At 42.4% G+C, this 21,960-nt stretch overlaps 1 pseudogene; it reads left to right on the top strand.

Moving 5' to 3' along the window:
• Nucleotides 1–227: 227 nt before the first annotated feature.
• On the top strand, nt 228–16,168 carry LOC121547462 (annotated as a pseudogene).
• Nucleotides 16,169–21,960: the final 5,792 nt, after the last annotated feature.

The raw sequence follows: 21,960 nt of genomic DNA on the forward strand, positions 1-21,960 counted from the left end.
GTCTGTCACATTTTGCATAATTTCAATACTTTTTCGACAGGTCACTTCAAAATCTGTTCAACAATCAAAAAGGAATTTATGAATATAATAAACATTTATTCCATTCTCTGTCAACTCTGACTCTGAACTCAACTCTGACTCTGCTTGCTCATCAATGCAACTGCCCCCTAGTGGTCATATTGGAAATAGCCACACTCAACCAACCCACAGTTCTAAAGGACCAAGCGTCTCATAATCTCTTGATTTGAGCGCAACTTCACTGGCGAAGAACTGTGTAGAATGTTCCGTCCAGATACTGCAACCCGTTACCGGGAAAGTGGACAAATAAATATGTGTCTAGAGGATTAATATTTTATCAATTCTTTAGATAAACACTTTAAATCAAGTTAATGTATTGCCGTAAGCAGTTTTTGGAGAAGAACAAGGTCGGGACGAGGTGTTGTTTTCGGTGAGTAGCTAACTTTAGCTTGCATGCTAATGTACAGTCAGTTTAGCTACCTTACACAGAAGACGAATTTACAAAATAACAGTTATGAAGCTGTATATCTGTCAGTCAGTTGTCACTGTTATTTTGAATTGACCTAGCCAGCTAACTAACTCTGGCTACCTAGTTAGCCCCGGTGTTGCGATGCTGTCCCTGCTGCAGGCAAATTGCCTCTCCATAAATAATCAAACATATGGTCTGTAGTAAGCTGAGTTGCCAGCTGATATAGCTAGTTACTGTTATGTATTTTCTATATTTAGTGGCTAGTTAATATAAATATATATATATTAAAGTCACTGCTGGTTGAAGTCAGATCACGCTAGCTACGTGGCTAAACAAGCCAAATATTTTACAGTGGATTAGCTACAGTAACTAGCTAGCAACAAGCTAAAGTTAGCTATTTCGAAAGGTAACGTTAGCCACTCGAAGTTATCCTGTAACTTTCATCTGAAATCTTTGGTATTATTTTTTGCTGTCTAAAAGTAACATTTGAACATTTCCTATACATGGATTATGCTTTCTTAGTTCATCACATACCTAACTAGTTATTTTAGTTTATACTGCTGTATTTGCAGCTACTCTGTCTAATCCGAGTAATTCTTTAGGCGAGCGCGGGGATACTCTGCACTGGTTGGTTGTGGCAACAGCATCATTTGTGTTTGTCAATAATGCACGTTTGTGATTGTTATAACATTTTTTTTATTGTTACCTTCTCCTTTCCTTAGCAATGGATATGGAACGACAGAAACGAAGGGAGGAAATCCAGAAAGCAATGGGCTTTATTCAGTAAGGCATCTTGAGATTTTTAAAATATTTTTCCTTATAGTCAGTACACATATAAGCACACACAGTGGCGGCTCCTGAAAAAATTCTCAGGAGGGGCAATTTTTCTGATGATTTAGGTGACCTACACACATTTTTAAAAAGATATGTCCAGCAACAACATGAAGACAGGGGCAGCATATAAGTCAATACCAGAATCATTTATTGACTGATCTCAGGGAGTGCTCCTAATCTCAGCTTGTTACCTGTATAAAAGACACCTGTCCACAGAAGCAATCAATCAATCAGATTCCAAACTCTCCACCATGGCCAAGACCAAAGAGCTCTCCAAGGATGTCAGGGACAAAATTGGAGACCTACACAAGGCTGGAATAATAATAATAATAATAATAATAATATGCCATTTAGCAGACGCTTTTATCCAAAGCGACTTACAGTCATGCGTGCATACATTTTTGTGTATGGGTGGTCCCGGGGATCGAACCCACTACCTTGGCGTTACAAGCGCCGTGCTCTACCAGCTGAGCTACAGAAAGTGGATACTCATGGATGCGCATCGCAATTGTAAAATGTCAACACAATTGGAGACACCACGTCATTTTTGGAGACATGTTATTGACAGTAAACTATTGTAGATGCGACTGCTAACTAAATAAAACATTTTAGCTGGCTAGCTAATCATCTTAGCTAAATGTGGGGCAAACAATTCAGTTATTTACCGTTAATTTGAGGGATTGGGGTGAAAGAAATCGAGTTACATAGTGATACTTTACGATATACTGTATTGACAATATCGCAATATAACCATATCCACCCTGTCCAAAGTCTCTACTTGGTCTCAGTTCTCCAGAAAACTTGTGATTATCAACACTAACCTCATCGTTGTGGCGGCGGACAGCTAGCCTGTATCCCTCATCCAGTTGAGTGGCAATGTTATTTTTTTCGTTCGTACCATTTTTTGGAAAATCCTCGGGTGTAGGACTTCCCCCCTTTAGTAGAAACCTGTTGAATTATTAAATTTGGTCTGGGAGGTCCTAATTGTTTCGTTGCCAATTTATCTTCATTTGTTCGCCGACAAAAAGGAAATTCTTTCAAAGACACAATCGAGTTGCACTGAAGCCTAGCCATGTTGATAGTAGTAGTGAATTGATTGACGCTGCTACCCTCTCTTTTCTTAGTTACGTTCATGTGACGAAAGCGCGTAAGTGCAAGCCCACAGACACCCATTGAGATTGTATTGAAGGCTCTGAAATTTGAAAAAAATAGATTTTACATGGGAGTCTATGACAGAAGTTCTGGGCGATTTTCAATCTGACTGAAATCGCCCCAAAAGGGGGTGGAGCCATTTGAAGCACGACTTTAGCCTGATTCGACATTTAGTGGCAGTGTGGCACTGTGGCAGATCAGACGTATAGATTACAACACTGATAACTACTGTTGCCGTGATATAATTGATTAGAAAAAAAATCCCTTCCTTTTCCCGTTTGGCAGTGCGTCGCCCATATCGCCCTATTGAACAGGCCGTCCCTGAGCACACATAAAGTACATGTGATGACACTGATTAATATATCTCACATTTTCTCTACAGGTCCTCCTTGCCTTTCCCTGAGCCTGAAGGTTATGAGGTACCAATTTGTTTCATTCAATGTTTATTCTCTTGCCTGACCCAAATTTATGAAGCCACCTGCCTGTCATTAAATGTGTCGGTCCACAAATCTGCGCTTTATCTCAGTTATTAATGATATTTTATCATCCTCACAATCTCTCTCACTCCGACCACCACCTCCTATTCTTCTCAGGCTTTTTTGACCCAGTTGGTGTGTAACTTGCTGGATGAGGGAAACACAGTGTTTCGGGATAGGGAATGGAGGCAGGCAGCACAGCATTACAGTGAGGGGGTCAACGTGGCCCTCTATGCTCAGGCAGAGGCACTGGTCATCCCCCCTGAGCTTCTGGAGAGCCTCTATGTCAACAGGGCAGCGGCACACTTTCAGTTTGTAAGACACCCACAATTAACAATGTTAACATTTTTAGTTAGCTTATGGATGTCTCAAAAGTTATGTTAAACCAATAATTATATCAGGTCTGAATAAGCACTTTGTCTAAACAAAATGGATCCCACATTTTAATTTCCCCCAGACAACTTCCCAGTCAGGTTTTACATCCAGTCCCCATCTTATCTCTCCCTTTCCACCTCCCTTCTCTTTCCCTCTTTCTATGTTTGTGTCTCTGTTTATGTCTGCCTCTCTCTCTCTCTCTCTCTCTGTATATCTCTCGCTCTCCCTGTCTCTCCCCCAGGGGGAGTTTGAGCTGGGCGTGCATGACTGCGACAGCGCGCTGTGCGTGTGTGAGGGCAGTCGCAGGGCGCTCTACAGAAAAGCTCTCTGTCTAAGGGAGCTGGGCCGACTCCGGGAGGCCTATGAGTGTGGCACCGGATGCCTGCTCACTGCCCCACATGTAAGTCAAGGCCACAGGGCACCTGAGCACCTGAACCATAGTTAAATTAAAATGATTAATCCTTATAGGATTCATATGGATCACCAATTTATTCTACTACATACTTTTAGTTACTCACATTTCTTTAGATGTGTAAAAAATGTCAGTTAAACGTATTGTTTATGGGATGTACTTTATTTCTCATACAGGACAGGCAGGTGGGTGAACTGGCCCAGGACCTGGCTAATAAACTAGGCCTGAAGGTTCGTAAGGCCTACATCAGCCCTCAGGTGAGTTTAGTTACCTCTGACTCTCTATCCACTCAAAGATCAACATGCCAGGACAGATACATTGCATTCGGAAAGTATTCAGACCCCTTGACTTTTTCCACATTTTGTTACGTTACAGCCTTATTCTAAAATTGATTAAATAAATAAAAATCCTCATCAATCTGACCATGAGAAACAAGATTCTCTGGTCTGACGAAACCAAGATTGAACTCTTTGGCCTGAATGCCAAGCGTCACGTCTGGAGGAAACCGGGCACCATCCCTACAGTGTTTTTCAGCAGCAGGGACTGGGAGACTAGTCAGGTACAAGGGAAAGATGAACGCAGCAAAGTACAGAGAGATCCTTGATGAAAACATGCTCCAGAGCGCTCAGGACCTCAGACTGGGGCGAAGGTTCACCTTCCAACAGGACAACGACCCTAAGCACACAGCCAAGACAAAGCAACCTGGACTTGAACCCGATTGAACATCTCTGGAGATACATGAAAATAGCTGTGCAGTGACGCTCCCCATCCAACCTGACAGAGCTTGAGAGGATCTGCAGAGAAGAATGGGAGAAAATCCCCAAATACAGGTGTGCCAAGCTTGTAGCGTCATACCCAAGAAGACTCGAGGCTGTAATCGCTACCAAAGGTGCTTCAAAGTACTGAGTAAAGGGTCTGAATACTTATGTAAATGTGATATTTCAGGGAAAAAAACAATTTAATCCATTTTAAAATAAGGCTGTAACGTAGCAAAATTTGTAAAAAGTCAAGGGGTCTGAATACTTTCCGAATGCACTGTATCTGCTGTGGTCCATATAAGTGATACTGTTCTCTTTACAGGTGGAGTCCTCAACATCAGGGGGGGAGAGCAATAGAGATAATTCTTCACCCGCAGGAGAGGTGAGTGTCTTCTCGTCTTGGAAAAATAGTTTCTCATTAGCTAGGTTTCCATCCAATTGGCGACAGATTTTCATGCGAATATTCAAAAATCTGCATAAAGAAAATATGTGAATTTTCCCACCAGTGGTGTGTTTCCACCAAACGGACTTGTTGCGGATAAAAATCTGTGCACAATGTACTTTTTTGCTTAAGTTTTAATGTACCGAGTTAAAATCTAAAGTTCAATGTGTTTCCATCGCATTTTCAATTCTACCGATAGTTTTGTCACAAAAACTGTTGCGTTAAATAGCAAATGTGTCTACTCTGGTCTTTGCACGTGCACTCTAGCCAAAAGTGTGGGTAGTAGGGCTGACCCCATTTAGTCGACTGGTAGATTGTTTGGTCGATAGGCTGTTGGTTGACCGAGATTTCTTTAGTCGAGCAGTCGCAATTGTATAAAACATTTTCATGGTGCACAAGACACCTGTGTGATTCGCGCTTGTCTTAGTGGACTAATCCATTGCACAGTCCATCACTCTAAGACATGTGATACTGAAATTGTATGTGGTTATATTATGTGAAAATAATGGTGCAACACTAATGAATCTGATATTATTTTATAACAAATGCGCTTTCTCCTGCATTGGATATGGTCACTGTCCGTGGTTCTCAAACAATCTTCAGTGCGCCGTAGAATTGGCACCTTTCCCTAAGTTGCTATGTGCATAATAGCAAATGCCCCATTCGGACTGGTTTAGTTTAGTTTTACTGGGAGTGGTCGGGTAATGTAATTATGTGCACAAGCACAAAACACCACATCTGTAATTTTAGTCCGGTCCGAATCTGCCATGTCAGTAATTTGTACATGGCAGGAGAGTAACAATTCCAGCCAGAGTAACCTACTGTTTTTTTGGCGAACTCCAAGGTTTTCTGATAATACTAGTCCCATGCAAATCGACATCCCTGTGTTTTGAGAGAAAAGTCTGAGTTTGACAGGTGTTGCTCACGGTTTGAGCAAGAAACAATAACTGATTCGATAAATTTAAAGAAGTCCTGCACATAGCCTATATATGAAGGGCCTACATGTATCAACTTTCACAGTGAATGCTTTTATTCATACAGTGCATTTGGAAAGTATTCAGATCCTTCCCTTTTTCCACATTTTGTCACGTTACAGCCTTATTCTAAAATAGATTAAATGTTTTCCCTCATCAATCTACACACAATACCCCATATGGTGCAAATTTATTAAAGATAAACAGAAATACCTTATTTATTCAGACCCTTTGCTATGAAACTCTAAATTGAGCTCAGGTGCATCCTGTTTCCATTGATCATCCTTGAGATGTTTCTACAACTTGATTGGAGTCCACCTGTGGTAAATTCAATTGATTGGACATGATTTGGAAAGGCACACACCTGTCTATATAAGGTCCCACAGTTAACAGTGCATGTCAGAGCAAAAACCAAGCCATGAGGTAGAAGGAATTGTCCGTAGAGCTCCGAGACAGGATTGTATCGAGGCACAGATCTGGGGAAGCGTACCAAAGATTGAAGGTCCCCAAGATAACAGTGGCCTCCATTATTCTTAAATGGAAGAAGTTTGGAACTTCTTAAATGACTTATAATTTATTTAATGTTGTTTACACTTCCAAACAGGCAGAAAAATTATATTGTAATCTAACAGCACCTGTTTGTCACACATAATATGTACACAGCTCTCGCTCCTATACCCTCCTTTTTCTTGATCTCCTTATTATTGTTATTATGATTATTATTATTATTATTATTATGATCATTATTAATAAGTAATGTCGTTAGCATTAGTAGGCTTTGTATAGTAGCCTTGTATAACCACCATCGAGCTGTAGGCCTTAGAGCGCGTCTTGTTTAGTCTTAAAACCATAACTTTCTTATGCTTATATTTCAATATATAGGCTACTGTATCAATCATTCATTAATTCATTCAAATTAGGGATTTCGGTAACATAACTTTTCAGTCAGAAACAAGTAAGAAACTAAATGGCTGAAATTATGTTGCAGGGACAGCGCAACAAACGCTTGCTGTGCTGTGGTGCCTTTTGGCTGCAGTAGGGAGGAGAGCGAGACAACGTGCGCCAGTCACACAGGCACTCGCTGTCATTTTCTGTGACCAGTGTGACCATCGGGCTCTTTCGTGAGCCATTCGTGTGGCTTAATTATTTAATCAAACATTGTTCTTAAAGCATCAGACAAGCTTAGTGCATATGTAGTTGATTTTATTCAAACACATAGGATGTATATGTCTATATATGGAAAAATAAGTTTAAACATTTAGACCAATTGATTGATCGAAAGAACAGTACTACTCTCGGTCGACTAAGATTTTTTTTAGTCGGGGACAGCCCTAGCGGGTAGGTTAGTCTACATGATGAGGTTAGTATTGGTAAGAGCGAGAATATTTGTATTAGTCAAACGGCAGTCAAGCATCTATAATCATGTCACCAGAATAAGAGCCTCAATATTTATTGGAAAGGAGCATCAAGGGCACTTTCACCACCCTGTGAAGTTCATCATAACTTATTTCATCTGTAGCCTAAGTGCATGGTTTCCCGAGTCGTAGTGGGAGGACCACACCATATCATCGCGTGACTTCAAGTTTACTTCTATGTTATGGTTATTATAGCAATATTTTCACATAAAAGCATTTCCACTGCCATTTCTCGCATAATTCAGTTTACCGACACAAAGATCCCGAATGAACAAATTATCTTTCTTATTACGGGCAAATGGGGTGAATGGTTAATGTTTTGATTAACCAAGCCTTGTCTCTTTTATTTTAGATGTCCTCCAATGGGCTAGAATCTTTGACTGACATTGCATCAGGTATGGCAGCCCACCATAAAAACATAACATTACGTTTAACTTTAACAATTTTTTTGTCATTGTCATTAGCGTTTCTCTCTAAAATTCCCTTCTCTACCTTCTCTCCATGACCCGATCTCCTCTTCCTCTTCATTCCTCCTTTTTCTTTATCCCTCTCCTCCCTCCCAGCTGATCTGTCCAGCACCCAGTGTATCCCCGCCCCTCTGGCCACACCCATCCCTGTCAGCGATGACCCCTCAAGCCCAGTGGCCACGCCCTTTGCTGACCTATCAGATAGCCCCAGTATGGGCCTGCCCCCCATGCCCTACTCTGTCCCCGTGTCGGAGCACATGGAGGAGTGCAGTGTGATCCCTGACGATCTGGACAGCCTGCTGGGGGACTGCATCTCCAAGAAAGTCAATGAGGTGAGAGGGTCGCTACTAGGGTCACTCCAAGGAAGGATGCTGGCCGTGCTGAGTTCCTCCCTCTGTTGATCAGTAGACATTTGATGAGAGAGGAGGTACAGACATTAGTCAGTAGAATATAGGAACATTTAAGAAAGTATTTCCGTGACTTGCATGACAGCAGTGGAGTAAAGTACTTAAGTAAAAATACTTTAAAGTACTACTTAAGTAGTTTTTTGGGGTATCTGTACTTAACTATTTATATTTTTGACAACTTTTACTTCACTACATTCCTAAAGAAAATAATGTACTTTTTACTCTATACATTTTCTCTGACACCCAAAAGTACTTGTTACATTTTGACTGAAAAATGGTCCAATTCACCCACTTATCAAGAACATCCCTGGTCATCCCCTACTGCCTCTGATCTGGCAGACTCACTAAACACAAATGCTTCGTTTGTAAATTAATGTTTGAGTGTGCCTCTGGCTATCCGTAATTTAAAAAAAACACAAGAAAATGTGCCGTCTGGTTTGCATAATATATAAGGAATTTGAAATTATTAATATTTTTACTTTTGATACTTAAGTATATTTAAACCAAATACTTTTAGACTTTTACTCAAGTAGTATTTTAATGGGTTACTTTCACCTTTACTTGAGTTATTTTCTATTAAGGTATCTTTACTTTTAATCAAGTATGACTTTTTAGTACTTTTTCCACCACTGTCTGACAGGGGGTGCACATTTTAGTGGTTTAATTTCCACCACTGAAGTACATTACATGGAACACAGAGCTATGCGTTTCTGGTCTAGAAGGAGAAATAGAATAACATGGATAATGTCATATGTCTCTCTCTCCCTCTCTTAAAGTCACAGAGCCCAGTCCAAGGCGTTATCCCCACCAACCTCCCCAACACAGCTGTGGGCCTGCACCCTCCATACTCCTCCAGCCTCCCCTCGCCCCAGCTACCCCCCGCCGCCTTCAGTTCCTCGGTCAGCCAGATGTCCACCCTGGAGCCCTACCCCTCACTGGGCCAGAGGGACCAAACCTCCACACAGGCGCTGGACGCCCTGGGGGCCTTTTCCCCAGGGGCTGGGGACACAGAGGGCAAAGGAGGGGCTGGAATTGGAGGGCTGGACTCCCTCTCTGAGTACACCTTGCCTGGTGAGTGGATGATACATATGAACAAGGTGTATGGGTCTGGGTGTGTGTTTGATGATGTCAATTATATTGAAAACAGCAAAGCCATTGTAGCAGTTTTTTTTGTTGCCACTATCCAGTCTTATTTTGCAACCATACAGTTTAAACCTGCATCAGCTGTTACTTAAACCTTCCCGGGACTGCCCAGTGACCCTGAACAGTCCTCGGGGCATGCGTTAGTGGTTGTTGAAGCTAGTCCTTGTCAGCAGCACTGCTGTAAGGCCACCTGTGTCCTTGTGTTGCTGTTCTGTTCTCCAGGGGGAAGAATTTCTCACAGCTTCATCCCTGGGATCCGCAAACACAGCTCCACTCACACAGCAGTAAGACAGCGGCATAACGCCTGAACACTCCGATGGATACTCTCAACTTCTTTCTCCTCTCTTCTGAGTTTATCACAACATGGATGTCTTTGGCTGCTCCTACTATACTTCTAAATCCCAGATTACATTTATTCTATTGTTGTTATTTACTTTTGTGATATTCCTAGTTCTGATAACTTGCATGTAAATTGTGGTTTTTCATAATGAAGATAATGTATTTAATCTGGTGATGGATTGGTTTGTCTTTGTCTCCCCCCTCAGAATGTTCCAGCAGGTACCAACCTCTCCCTGCTCTCCCGGAACCCACTGGCTGCCAGCCACGAGTTCAGACAGGCCTGCCATGCCTGTTACAGCCGAATAGGTACACGGCTACATTGACCTTTCTTTTACCCCTCCAGAATATGTTACGTTGAGGATTTATTTTATACTAAGCAGTATAAAGTCAAGGTTGTCTGTTACATCAATGTCTGCATAATTGCACCTTGTGGGATAAATAAAGTATTTTTAATAAAAATGAATTGAATGTTGCAGTTGAATGATAAGTCCCCCTACTCTTTTCTCTGCAGGTTCGCAGGTGATGGACTACCAGTACCAGCCGGAAGCGGCTCACCGCTGTAAGAGGGACGTGCTGCTGTCTCGCTTCAAGAACACAGAAGACCCCACCTGGAAGAGGGTCAGGCCTCGCCCCGCTAGAAACAACTTCCTGGGGGCGTTCGTGCTGTGCAAAGGTACGTATGTGTGGGTACGTGTGTGTGTACATGCATGTTCGCTCACTCAAATAAGCACAGAAGTGCTGGCAGTAGTTTTAATGTTGCTTAAACAGAATTTGCCCATCAGTGATAGTATGTACTCTCTATCTCATCCCCCTTTCCTGTTCCTCCTCTGGCTCCCTGAAGAGGTCCAGGAGCGCCAGGAATGCCAGTACGGGGAGAACTGCACGTTTGCCTACTGCCAGGAGGAGATAGACGTGTGGACCCAGGAGAGGAAGGGGGCTCTGAGCAGGGAGCTGCTGTTTGACCCGCTGGGCAGCACCGAGAGACGGGCACTCAGCGTCACACACCTGCTGCAGCTGCACATGGGCATGTTCATGTTCCTCTGTGAGGTAGGGTGTGATGCACGCACACATACCTCCACATGGTGAACTTCGCAGTATTCTGTATGTACAGAACATTCACACACACTCCGTTTCGCTCTCTCTCCCTCTCTGCAGGAATGTTTTGACAGTAAGCCTCGCATCATCAGCAAGCGCAGCAAAGAGAACTTGGCTGTCTGCTCAAACCTCACCGCCCGGCATCCCTTCGACGATAACAAGTGAGTCTTCTCCTAGACCTAGAACGTTCTGTACTTTTCAGTCATCTCTCTGTCCTTCATTGTATCAGATCCAAATAAGCACTATCTTAGTATAATGGATCCTAAATCCAATTTCCCTCAGACAATATTCTGGTCAGCTACTTGCACCCTGTCCCCTTCTACCCTCTTGCCCTCTCCTTCTCTCTCCCTCTATCTCATCCCTGTCTTCTCAGGTGCCTAGTGCATGTGGTGCGTTCTGCCAACGTGCGCTACAGTAAGGTGCGCCCGCTGCACCCCCTCTGCCAGTTTGACGTGTGTCGCCACGAGGTGCGTTACGGCTGCCAACGCGAGGACAGCTGCTCGTTCGCCCATTCCGTCATAGAACTCAAGTGCTGGGTACTGCAGCAGGACACAGGTACAGAAGTACTCATGTGTTTGCACGCATGGATGCACACACAGACACACGCTATTAAGGATTGCAGCAAAATAACCAAAGTTCATGCTATCATCTGTTACTTTGTGTGTCTCTCTTAACTTCCCTCTCTCTCCCAGGTATCACCCAGGAAGAGATGGTACAGGAGTCCAAGAGGCACTAGTACAGGCTAGAGCAAAATGCTCAGAGACAGAAGGTGCGCATCAGATGGGCACGATGCCCTTGTCTCCTAATACAATACATCATTTGGGCTATTGTTTTAAGGGCCTGATTTACAAAATCTCTCTCACTCTCAGCCTATGCATGTCCCACACCAGAGCTGTAGTGGAGGGGTGGGGGGAATAGGGGGAGACAACCTTGGGGGTGGAGGAGGAGGAGGAGGAGGAGGAGGGAGAGGCAGGGAGCTGAACCTGAAGATGAAGTTTGTCGGTGGCCAGTGCTGGAGGGACGGACAGGTCCACGAACAAGACAAGGCCCTCAAGTACTGCACTGCTAAAGCACGGCACAGGTGAGAGACTATATCAAACTGACATCTGCACTGATGGTAAGTGCTGAAGTTCTCGTGTCAATATGAGGCTGAAGGCGCTACCATCTGATTCATGACCAGGCCTGAACTGGTAATTAATAGGGTAAAAGGAATGTTAAGGAAATAGGCCCCTTAAAGGATTAACTCTATGGAAATGCATAATACCTTGCTCTGAATGGTCAATTTCACTAACTTGATGATTGAAGTCTATAATCATGTGTTCTTTCTTTCTTTCTCCCTCACTTTTCTCTTTCTCCCACCCATCTCTCATCTCTCTTCCCTCTCTTCCTCATCTCTGTCTTCCCCCTTTCCCCCTCTCTCCAGCTGGACTAAGGAGCGTCAGGTATTGCTGGTGAAGTCTTTTGAGAAGAAGAAGTGGGTCGTTGTGCGGCCGCTTCCCTTCTCGCGTACATACCCACAGCAGGACGACGTAAGTCTCTATCCCTCCACTCCCTCTTTTCTCCCTTCCCCTTTCTCATACACAGTCACACCCACATAAGTATGAACTGAGTCACCCCTCTCTCCCTCTCATCCTTTTGATCCCTCCCTCCCTCCCCTCGGGGTCTGTTTTAATCTCTCCAATCAGGCAGTCATTTCCAGCAGACCTCTCACATGCTGAATACAGCCAATGTTGTTTACAGCTCTCCTCCTCTCCTCTTTACACCCGTAGGCAGCTTGGCCTTTGTTCCACAATAGGTTAGCTATCTGTCTTGCTACTACTTGTGAAGGAAAAGGGTTTCGGTAACAAAGGGCCAGTATGTCGGCATTCGTTTCACTTGTGTTTTGACATCCGATTATAAGGATTGTCAAATAAAAACACAATAAAATCACAGGAAAGTATACAATATGGACATGAAGTGCTGTGATAATGTAGTAATAAAGCAGTGTCTCCATAGATGTGTGTCCATGTGATGAAGCAGAAGAAGTGCCACTACATCGGGAACTGTTCCTTCGCCCACAGTCTGGAAGAGAGGGACGTCTGGACGTACATGAAGAACAACAGCTGGAAGATTCTGTCTTTCTGTTGCTTTCCTCTCATTATTTTCCTATTTTTGTGTGTGCATCATGGCCAAACAAATAAGTGTATTTACAGTGTATTTGTTTGCGTTGCTAACCCATGTCCCCTCCTGTCCACAGTGCGGGACATGCAGCTGATGTATGACATGTGGCTCACGCTGACCAATCAGAACAGACTCACTGATGGAAGCCTCATGACCCCGCCTCCGGAGGAGAAACAGGTTTCTATGATGACAGATTACACTTAATCATTGGTGAGTGGCTTAAGTCATGGGGTACTCATGACTTACCTTACCTGACTGTCTTTTTAGCTATTTATGAATGTGTTATTCAATGCATTTCTATGGGCTGTAGTAGTAGTAGTAGTAGTCAAAAAATAAATCATAAGGTTTGGAAGTGTACAGTGCCTTCGGAAAGTATTCAGACCCCTTGACTTTTTCCACATTTTGTTACGTTACAGCCTTATTCTAAAATTAATTTAATTGTTTTTTCCCCTCCTCAATCTACACACAATACCCCATAATGACAAAGCAAAAACACGTTTATTAAACATAAAAACATAAAACAACACATTTACATAAGTATTCAGACCCTTTACTCAGTACTTTGTTGAATCACCTTTGGCAGCGATTACAGCATTGAGGCTTCTTGGGTATGACGCTACAAGCTTGGCACAGGAGTGGCTTCCGTCTGGCCACTCTACCATAAAGGCCTAATTGGTGGAGTGCTGCAGAGATGGTTGTCCTTCTGGAAGGTTCTCCCATCTCCACAGAGGAACTCTAGAGCTCTGTCAGAGTGACCCTCGGGTTCTTGGTCACCTCCCTGACCAAGGCTCTTCTCCCCCGATTGCTCAGTTTGGCCGGGCGGCCAGCTCAAGGAAGAGTCTTGGTGGTTCCAAACTTCTTCCATTTAAGAATGATGGAGGCCACTGTGTTCTTGCAGACATTTTTTGGTACCCTTCCCCAGATCTGTGCCTTGACACAATCCTGTCTCGGACCTCTATGGACAATTCCTTCGACCTCATGGCTTGGTTTTTGCTCTGACATGCACTGTCAACTGTGGGACCTTATATAGACAGGTGTGTGCCTTTCCAAATCATGTCCAATCAATTGAATTTACCACAGGTGGACTCCAATCAAGTTGTAGAAACATCTCAAGGATGATCAATGGAAACGGGATGCACCTGAGCTCAATTTCGAGTCTCATAGCAAAGTCTGAATACTAATGGAAATAAGGTATATCTTTTTTTTTTTTTATGCATTTGCAAAAATGTCTAAACCTGTTTTTGCTTTGTCATTATGGGGTATTGTGTGTAGATTGGAGAGGATTTCAATTTATTTAATCCATTTTAGAAAAAGGCTGTAACGTAACAAAATGTGGAAAAAGTCAAGGGGTCTGAGTACTTTCTGAAGGCACTGTATGTCCTATATCTAGGAGATATAATAAATAAATATTATTTTTTTAATCCCTTATTTTAGTTGGCACAACTACCTCCATACTTCCATTCCTTTTTGAATGGGTTATCTTCAGAAGAGTCCCGTGACACTTGTGGGAGTCGTAGATAAAAACTCCATTGTGTTCGTGAGAGTCTCCCCTTTCAATAGAGTGCAATAATAGTTTGCAGGCCAAACCGTTCGGACGCTACATAGGTTTTTGTGAGATGTCTCATGGTCTGACAAACACCGCTGTAGCTCTGCCACCTTCCACCGCAGATGCAGAAGGCCGACATAGGCGGATACGGTGGATTGAGACACAGCCCATTTCAAAAACCTGATAGCTCTAGCTTTTAGACTGACGGATTTTGATGTGGATTTTTTTTATGTTACTTAGATTTGACCCACGGGTGTGTCAGTAGACTTCTTAAGGATTAAAGACAAGTGGTATTTTTTTATTCATTTGTGTGTGTGTGTCAGTCTGGGCGGCAGTTGTCAGGAGGAGGAGATATGTGAGTGTTGTCATGCTGAGGAGGAGCTGGCCCTGGAGCTGTGGATAGGTGACCCTGCTCCCACTACAACAGAGACCAGATACAGTACCTACCGCCTGTGACGAGAGTCTGAATGCAAACACACACACACACACACCTTACAGTACGACAAACTGCTTATGCAACAGGCACCGCCTTGTTCCACACACAGAAAGTCATGAATAAGAAAATGCACACCCATAATCTGAAGGGTTTGACTAAGGTTTAGCTGTTATTAACTTCAATCTGAACCTCAGTGCATTTCTAACACGCTGCAGATGTCAATGTACTGGACATGTCTGCCCTTCCCCTATATTACAGCCCCCAAAGTTGCCCCTTTGAAAATACGGAGTGGCTGCATGGCCGAATTCTCTTGACACCTCTTCCCGATCGCTAAACAACCAAACAAATTAGCCTACAAAATATATGTATTTTAAAAATGTTTGTTCAAATCGCTGCAGGGTTTTTATTTCAGCTGTTCAGAAATATGAGGCAGAGAAATGCGCTGAACGTGATTAGGTTGTTTAGCTCTGGGGAAGAGGCGTCCAGGGGGGTGGAACTGGGCGGTCGTTTCGGTCGCTCAGCCTTACAAATAAGCCCCCTATATATGTAGCTAGGGACAAACATCTACAACCAAATCCTACCCTCCTTCCCTTGTAGGAATGTAGAAAGAGGGAGACTGAAATAGGACAGAAATGGTAAGTACGCCATTTTGTTTGTCCATGGTAGTTAGTAGTTCACTCTATTTGTCTGCCATATTGGTAGAGGACTATAAATGTAAAGCCAGTCAATGCCATTATGAGAAAGTCATCAAATAAATATGGTTGTGGAATGTATTTGGAATACCCAAGACAAATCTTATTTATAAAATGACCCCCTACCCCACCTATCCTCCCTTTTAAAAATTGATAGAAATAGCATGGCAGTCTCTTGGTTACATAAGCAAGCCAGGCAGTCCTACCTGTGGCCAGCACTGACATGTACACACACATTCACATACATACTGTATGACTGAGTAGGCTCAGAATGGAACAGTGTTTCATAATATGGCATTGACATTTAGCAGCTGTCTTTAGCTTCAGTACTCGCAGACTCTTCACTCGGACCCACTCAAACATACTGTGCCGTATGCTTAGAGCCTGGAGTTTTCGCAGACCACATGAACAAGTCCTGGTCAGTAGGGCTGGCACAATTACCGCATAATCGTGTAGCTGACGATATATTACATTTTTTCAGAACCGTTTATTTTTATTTACGAACAACTCAGACCCGTCGCCAGACCTCAGTCTTAAGGGGGGCATATGAAATGCATGGGAGGGCACGGCACAATTATTATTAGCCAACAGTACCTATATTTAATAATAAATTCCCTCAAGTGGGGGGGGGGCACAAGCATTTTTGGGGGCGGGCCCGGCCCCCTATGGCCCGCCCATAGCGACGGGTGTGGAACAACTGACTGAAGACGGGACGTTCGGGTATTCGTGCGGTTGAGTCCGTTTCCACGGTAACATGGACTCTTCACAACGTGATTAAACTTTGTTGCTCCTTGCTGAAACAAGCAAGGTGTTGTAGAAAACTAGTATTTGGTTGCCTAGGCAATGCCCCCCTCCCTATAGTCAGGAGCGAAGTCGGGAAATGAGAAAACATGCAGTCAGGAGGAGAGGAGAAAATGTGCGTTGTAAAACCCCCCAAAAAAGACAAATAACCATCATCCAAAATTCCATGACTGTCACAGCCCTACTGGTCAGGTGACGTGGCTTCATTTGGCATCTCGACCACCAGTTTAACTAGGATAAAGTGAAGTTACCTTTGCCCCATTAGCCCTTCAATGTAAACCTACGCTGATTCATCAAGGGAAAAACTGATTGTCTGGGAGGAGGTGTCAGAGTTAATGAAAAGATGATAAGCATGATATTTACATTTACATTTTAGTCATTTAGCAGACGCTCTTATCCAGAGGGACTTACAGGAGCAATTAGGGTTAAGTGCCTTGCTTAAGGGCACATCGACAGATTTTTCACCTAGTCGGCTCGGGGATTAGAACCAGCGACCTTTCGGTTACTGGCACAATGCTCTTACCCACTAAGCTACCTGCCGCCCAAATATCAATGATGAAGACAAAAAGTAAATGAAAAGTAAAATAAGACTACCCATAATGTAGGCTTAAAAGATAGGTTTTTAGCCTAGTCTTAAAAATTGTGATGCGTGTGTGTATATACAGTTAAGTCGGAAGTTTACATACACTTAGGTTGGAGTCATTAAAACTCGTTTTTCAACCACTCCACAAATTTCTTGTTAACAAACTATTGTTTTGGCAAGTCGGTTAGGACATCTACTTTGTGCATGACACAAGTAATTTTTCCAACAATTGTTTACAGACAGATTATTTAACTTATAATTCACTGTATCACAATTCCAGTGGGTCAGAAGTTTACATACACTAAGTTGACTGTCCCTTTAAACAGCTTGGAAAATTCCAGAAAATGATGTCATGGCTTTAGAATCTTCTGATAGGCTAATTTACATAATTTGAGTCAATTGGATGTGTACCTGTGGATGTATTTCAAGGCCTACCTTCAAACTCAGTGCCTCTTTGCTTGACATCATGGGAAAATCAAAAGAAATCAGCCAAGACCTCAGAAAAAAAATTGTAGACCTCCACAAGTCTGGTTCATCCTTGAGAGCAATTTCCAAACGCCTGAAGGTATCACGTTCATCTGTACAAACAATAGTACGCAAGTATAAACACCATGGGACCACGCAGCCGTCATATCGCTCAGGAAGGAGACGAGTTCTGTCTCCTAGAGATGAACGTACTTTGGTGTGAAAAGTGCAAATCAACCCCAGAACAACAGCAAAGGACCTTGTGAAGATGCTTTAAACAATTTTAAAGGCAATGCTACCAAATACTAATTGAGTGTATGTAAACTTCTGACCCACTGGGAATGTGATGAAAGAAAAAAGAGCTGAAATAAATATTTCTCTCTACTATTATTCTGACATTTCACATTCTTAAAATAAAGTGGTGATCCTAACTGACCTAAGACAGGGAAGTTTTACTAGGATTAAATGTCAGGAATTGTGAAAAATGAGTTTGATTGTATTTGGCTAAGGTGTATGTAAACTTCCGACTTCAACTGTACATGCACACAAACACACTATTTTTATATACACATTTATTTTTATATATACATTTATTTTTATATATACACTACTGGTCAAACGTTTTAGAACACCTACTCATTCAAGGGTTTGGGTAGGTGTGTCAACTTTTGACTGGTACTGTATGTATATATGTGTATGTATATGTATATACAGTGGGGAGAACAAGTATTTGATACACTGCCGATTTTGCAGGTTTTCCTACTTACAAAGCATGTAGAGGTCTGTCATTTTTATCATAGGTACACTTCAACTGTGAGAGGCGGAATCTAAAACAAAAATCCAGAAAATCACATTGTATGATTTTTAAGTAATTAATTAGCATTTTATTGCATGACATAAGTATTTGATCACCTACCAACCAGTAAGAATTCCGGCTCTCACAGACCTGTTAGTTTTTCTTTAAGAAGCCCTCCTGTTCTCCACTCATTACCTGTATTAACTGCACCTGTTTGAACTCGTTACCTGTATAAAAGACACCTGCTTGTATCAATCTAATTCCTCATAACAAATCCATAAAACCACTCAAAATTCCTCAAGTATACAATGATTATTTAATTGATTACCCTAAATCTGCTACATGTGATCTCATCTCAAATGATCCATTATCAATTATTTGATCAACCCCCTAGGAAAATCTGTCTCCCCTTCTATTGTTCCTTTCCCCCCTGTAAATGTCATATTTCAGTTTTTAGCCAATACAATCACGGTTACTTTAAATGTTCCCTCAGTTAATGGTATTTTCTCCCTAATATTTCATACTCTTCCTCTTTCCCTAAATGAGATGTAATCCCTTGCCTTTCCTCTACTATCCTTCTATCATTACTAACTGTAATAACTATTAATAATAATTGTAATAACTATTACACATTATATTGTGCCCTTTTTCTGATAATGTTATAATTGTAGCCTATTCCATCACTTTAGTTTAAAATATAAGTTTGTTTATTTAACAAATCCAGAACCCACACAGGCTAGCGCTATTCCCCCAGCACAACAGCCAAAGCCACTTGTATCCCCTGTTCCCCGTAACGAAAATAAATTATCGTTCTACAATTTACCAACTATTTGTATACACCACTGGCGTCAAACAACCCATCGAATAAAGTAATAACAATTAGAATATATCAAAGCACTGCCTTCCAGTCAAGCCTTCAGACCTCCACTTGAAATCCCACAGCTCAACCCAACTCGCTTTACTGTCTCTATATTTTTTCCGCTAACCAGAGCCATGAATTACTCTCCTTTGTCCTCAACTCAATTTTAACAGCTCCATCGCCATTTTCAGTTCGCTATTCAATTTCTTTAACTGTTCTCTCTGATTAGGCCCTAATTTTTATTAATAAAACAAATACTTGCTATCGTTGATAAGCATACATTTAATGATATTCCTAACATTTTAACTATCTCTCACCCCTCCCCTTGCTCCTCCCTACACAACGGAGAAGGCGCAAGGGGACCTTGTAACATATTTTCATAGACCTTTCTAGAATACTTCTACTTAAGCTATCTAATTCAACCTTTCACATTTCTCAATCCACGTAGTAATCTAGGTATATATCCCCAATGCGAAGGCTTTACCCACTGTCCCTACCTGTGTTCGAACCCGGGACCCTCTACATACATCGCCAGTCACTCCACACATTCCGCGATGCTTTCAAAGTACACCAAACACACATAGAAGTGTGGAGTGACAGCGTTCTGCATTTACCTCTATCATCGGGTTTAAAAATTAACGTAACAACATTAACCATCCTCTATTGCTGTAGTAACGTCTTGTTTGGTTCAGTTTATTTATTACGGTGTGTCCATAATACTATAATAATACATAATCGAATTCCCCTCATACATACAGATTTCACCTTATGCCATTGAAATGCCAAATAAACCATAATAGCTCAATGGAGCCCCCTATTGGCTCTCCACTATTTATACATTACTTCCATAACCACATTAGTTATGGTCCGATTACCCATTAAACCTTATCACATGATCAAACAACGGCACAACCTTAAACTCATATGGGGCGGCAGGCAGCTTAGTGACCAATAGCGCCGTGCCAACAACCGAGAGGTCGCCGGTTCCAATCCCCGAGCCGACCAGGCGAAAAATCTGCCGATGTGCCCTCGAGCAAGGCACCCAACCCCAATTGCTCCTGCATGTCGCCCTGGACAAGAGCGTCTGCTAAATGACCAAAAATGCAAATGTAAATATTCTCTACTTTCTCACCCATGATGTACGTCTACGTTCGGGTGAGCAAGTTCATACGTATATATCGTTAGAAATGTATAGGTACCCCTCAAACAATCGCCCCGTGGTGTTCCCAGCCAACTACCAATCGACACAAATCACCCCCTTTTCTCTCCTGACTCTTCAAAAGCCACACTCTCGCTGTCTCCAGCCCCTCCCCTTGCGGCTCTCCCTTCTGTGTCCAGTGGGAACAGGCTTTGTCTGTTTTTCGTTTTAGCGTTTCCAATATTCTGCCATTATTTAAAGTACTTTAGTCTATTTATTTAAATCAAATTATTCCCACCTAATTAGTTAAAGTCGGTGCATATTTATATTTCAACGATAAACCGAATTATTTCAGTCTAATTGTTTAACCAGTATTTTGCAGGGTCAAACATCAAACGTTAAATCAAATAATAAACCAAATTGCCTCAACATAATTATTTAAAACCAGTATTATGCTATGTTAAACATCAAACGTTACAGTTCAGTTATATCAGTTCAAACATTTCAGTTTAGTCATACTAGTTATTCGTTATCTTTACCTTTACATTGTCAAATTCAACATCGCCTACTATCCTTCTGGGATTCCATCCTTTGCCATTATGCATCCATCTTCTATCCATTCTCGGTATAATCTTTCTCCTCTCCTCTTCCACTCCTTTCCATCCTTTCCCCCATTTGTCTCGAGGGTGGATTTCAACGCTTTAATTACTTTATCTGTCATGTCTATTTTATGGTTTTGGGATCTTAGTATTTTATTGTTAACTTTAATTAAAACCTCACTGACTCCAATACGTTATTTTATTTATAATACAGGATTACTGTTGTATTTTAGATTCTATAAATAATTTTTGAGTATTTATTATGTCTATGGGTGTGTGTTTGTCAACGTTTGTCCAACATTAAACTTTTATCTCCTATCTATATTGGTCATTATTCATTTTTATACAATTACTCTTTGGTGTTTTAAGCCAAAAATGGTGGTCAATTATCACATTTTACATTTACATTTTAGTCATTTAGCAGACGCTCTTATCCAGAGCGACTTACAGGAGCAATTAGGGTTAAGTGCCTTGCTCAAGGGCACATTAACATCATTTAGCAGACGCTCTTAGCCAGAGCGACTCACAAATTGGTGCGTTCACCCTATAGCCAGTGGGATAACCACTTTACAATTTGGGGGGGTTAGAAGGAATACTTTATCCTATCCCAGGTATTCCTTAAAGAGGTGGGGTTTCAAATGTCTCCGGAAGGTGGTGAGTGACTCCGCTGTCCTGGCGTCGTGAGGGAGCTTGTTCCACCATTGGGGTGCCAGAGCAGCGAACAGTTTTGACTGGGCTGAGCGGGAGCTATGCTTCCGCAGAGGAAGGGGAGCCAGCAGGCCAGAGGTGGATGAACGCAATGCCCTCGTTTGGGTGTAGGGACTGATCAGAGCCTGAAGGTACAGAGGTGCCGTTCCCCTCACTGCTCCATAGGCAAGCACCATGGTCTTGTAGCGGATGCGAGCTTCAACTGGAAGCCAGTGGAGTGTGCGGAGGAGGGGGGGTGACGTGAGAGAACTTGGGAAGGTTGAACACCAGACGGGCTGCGGCATTCTGGATGAGTTGTAGGGGTTTAATGGCACAGGCAGGGAGGCCAGCCAACAGCGAGTTGCAACAGCGAGTCCCCCCTGGCGCTCCACTGTTGCCAGGTGTCTAGTTGTTTTGCAACT

The sequence above is a fragment of the Coregonus clupeaformis genome, chromosome 31 (assembly GCF_020615455.1).
Source record: "Coregonus clupeaformis isolate EN_2021a chromosome 31, ASM2061545v1, whole genome shotgun sequence".
Classification (NCBI taxonomy): Eukaryota; Metazoa; Chordata; class Actinopteri; order Salmoniformes; family Salmonidae; genus Coregonus; species Coregonus clupeaformis.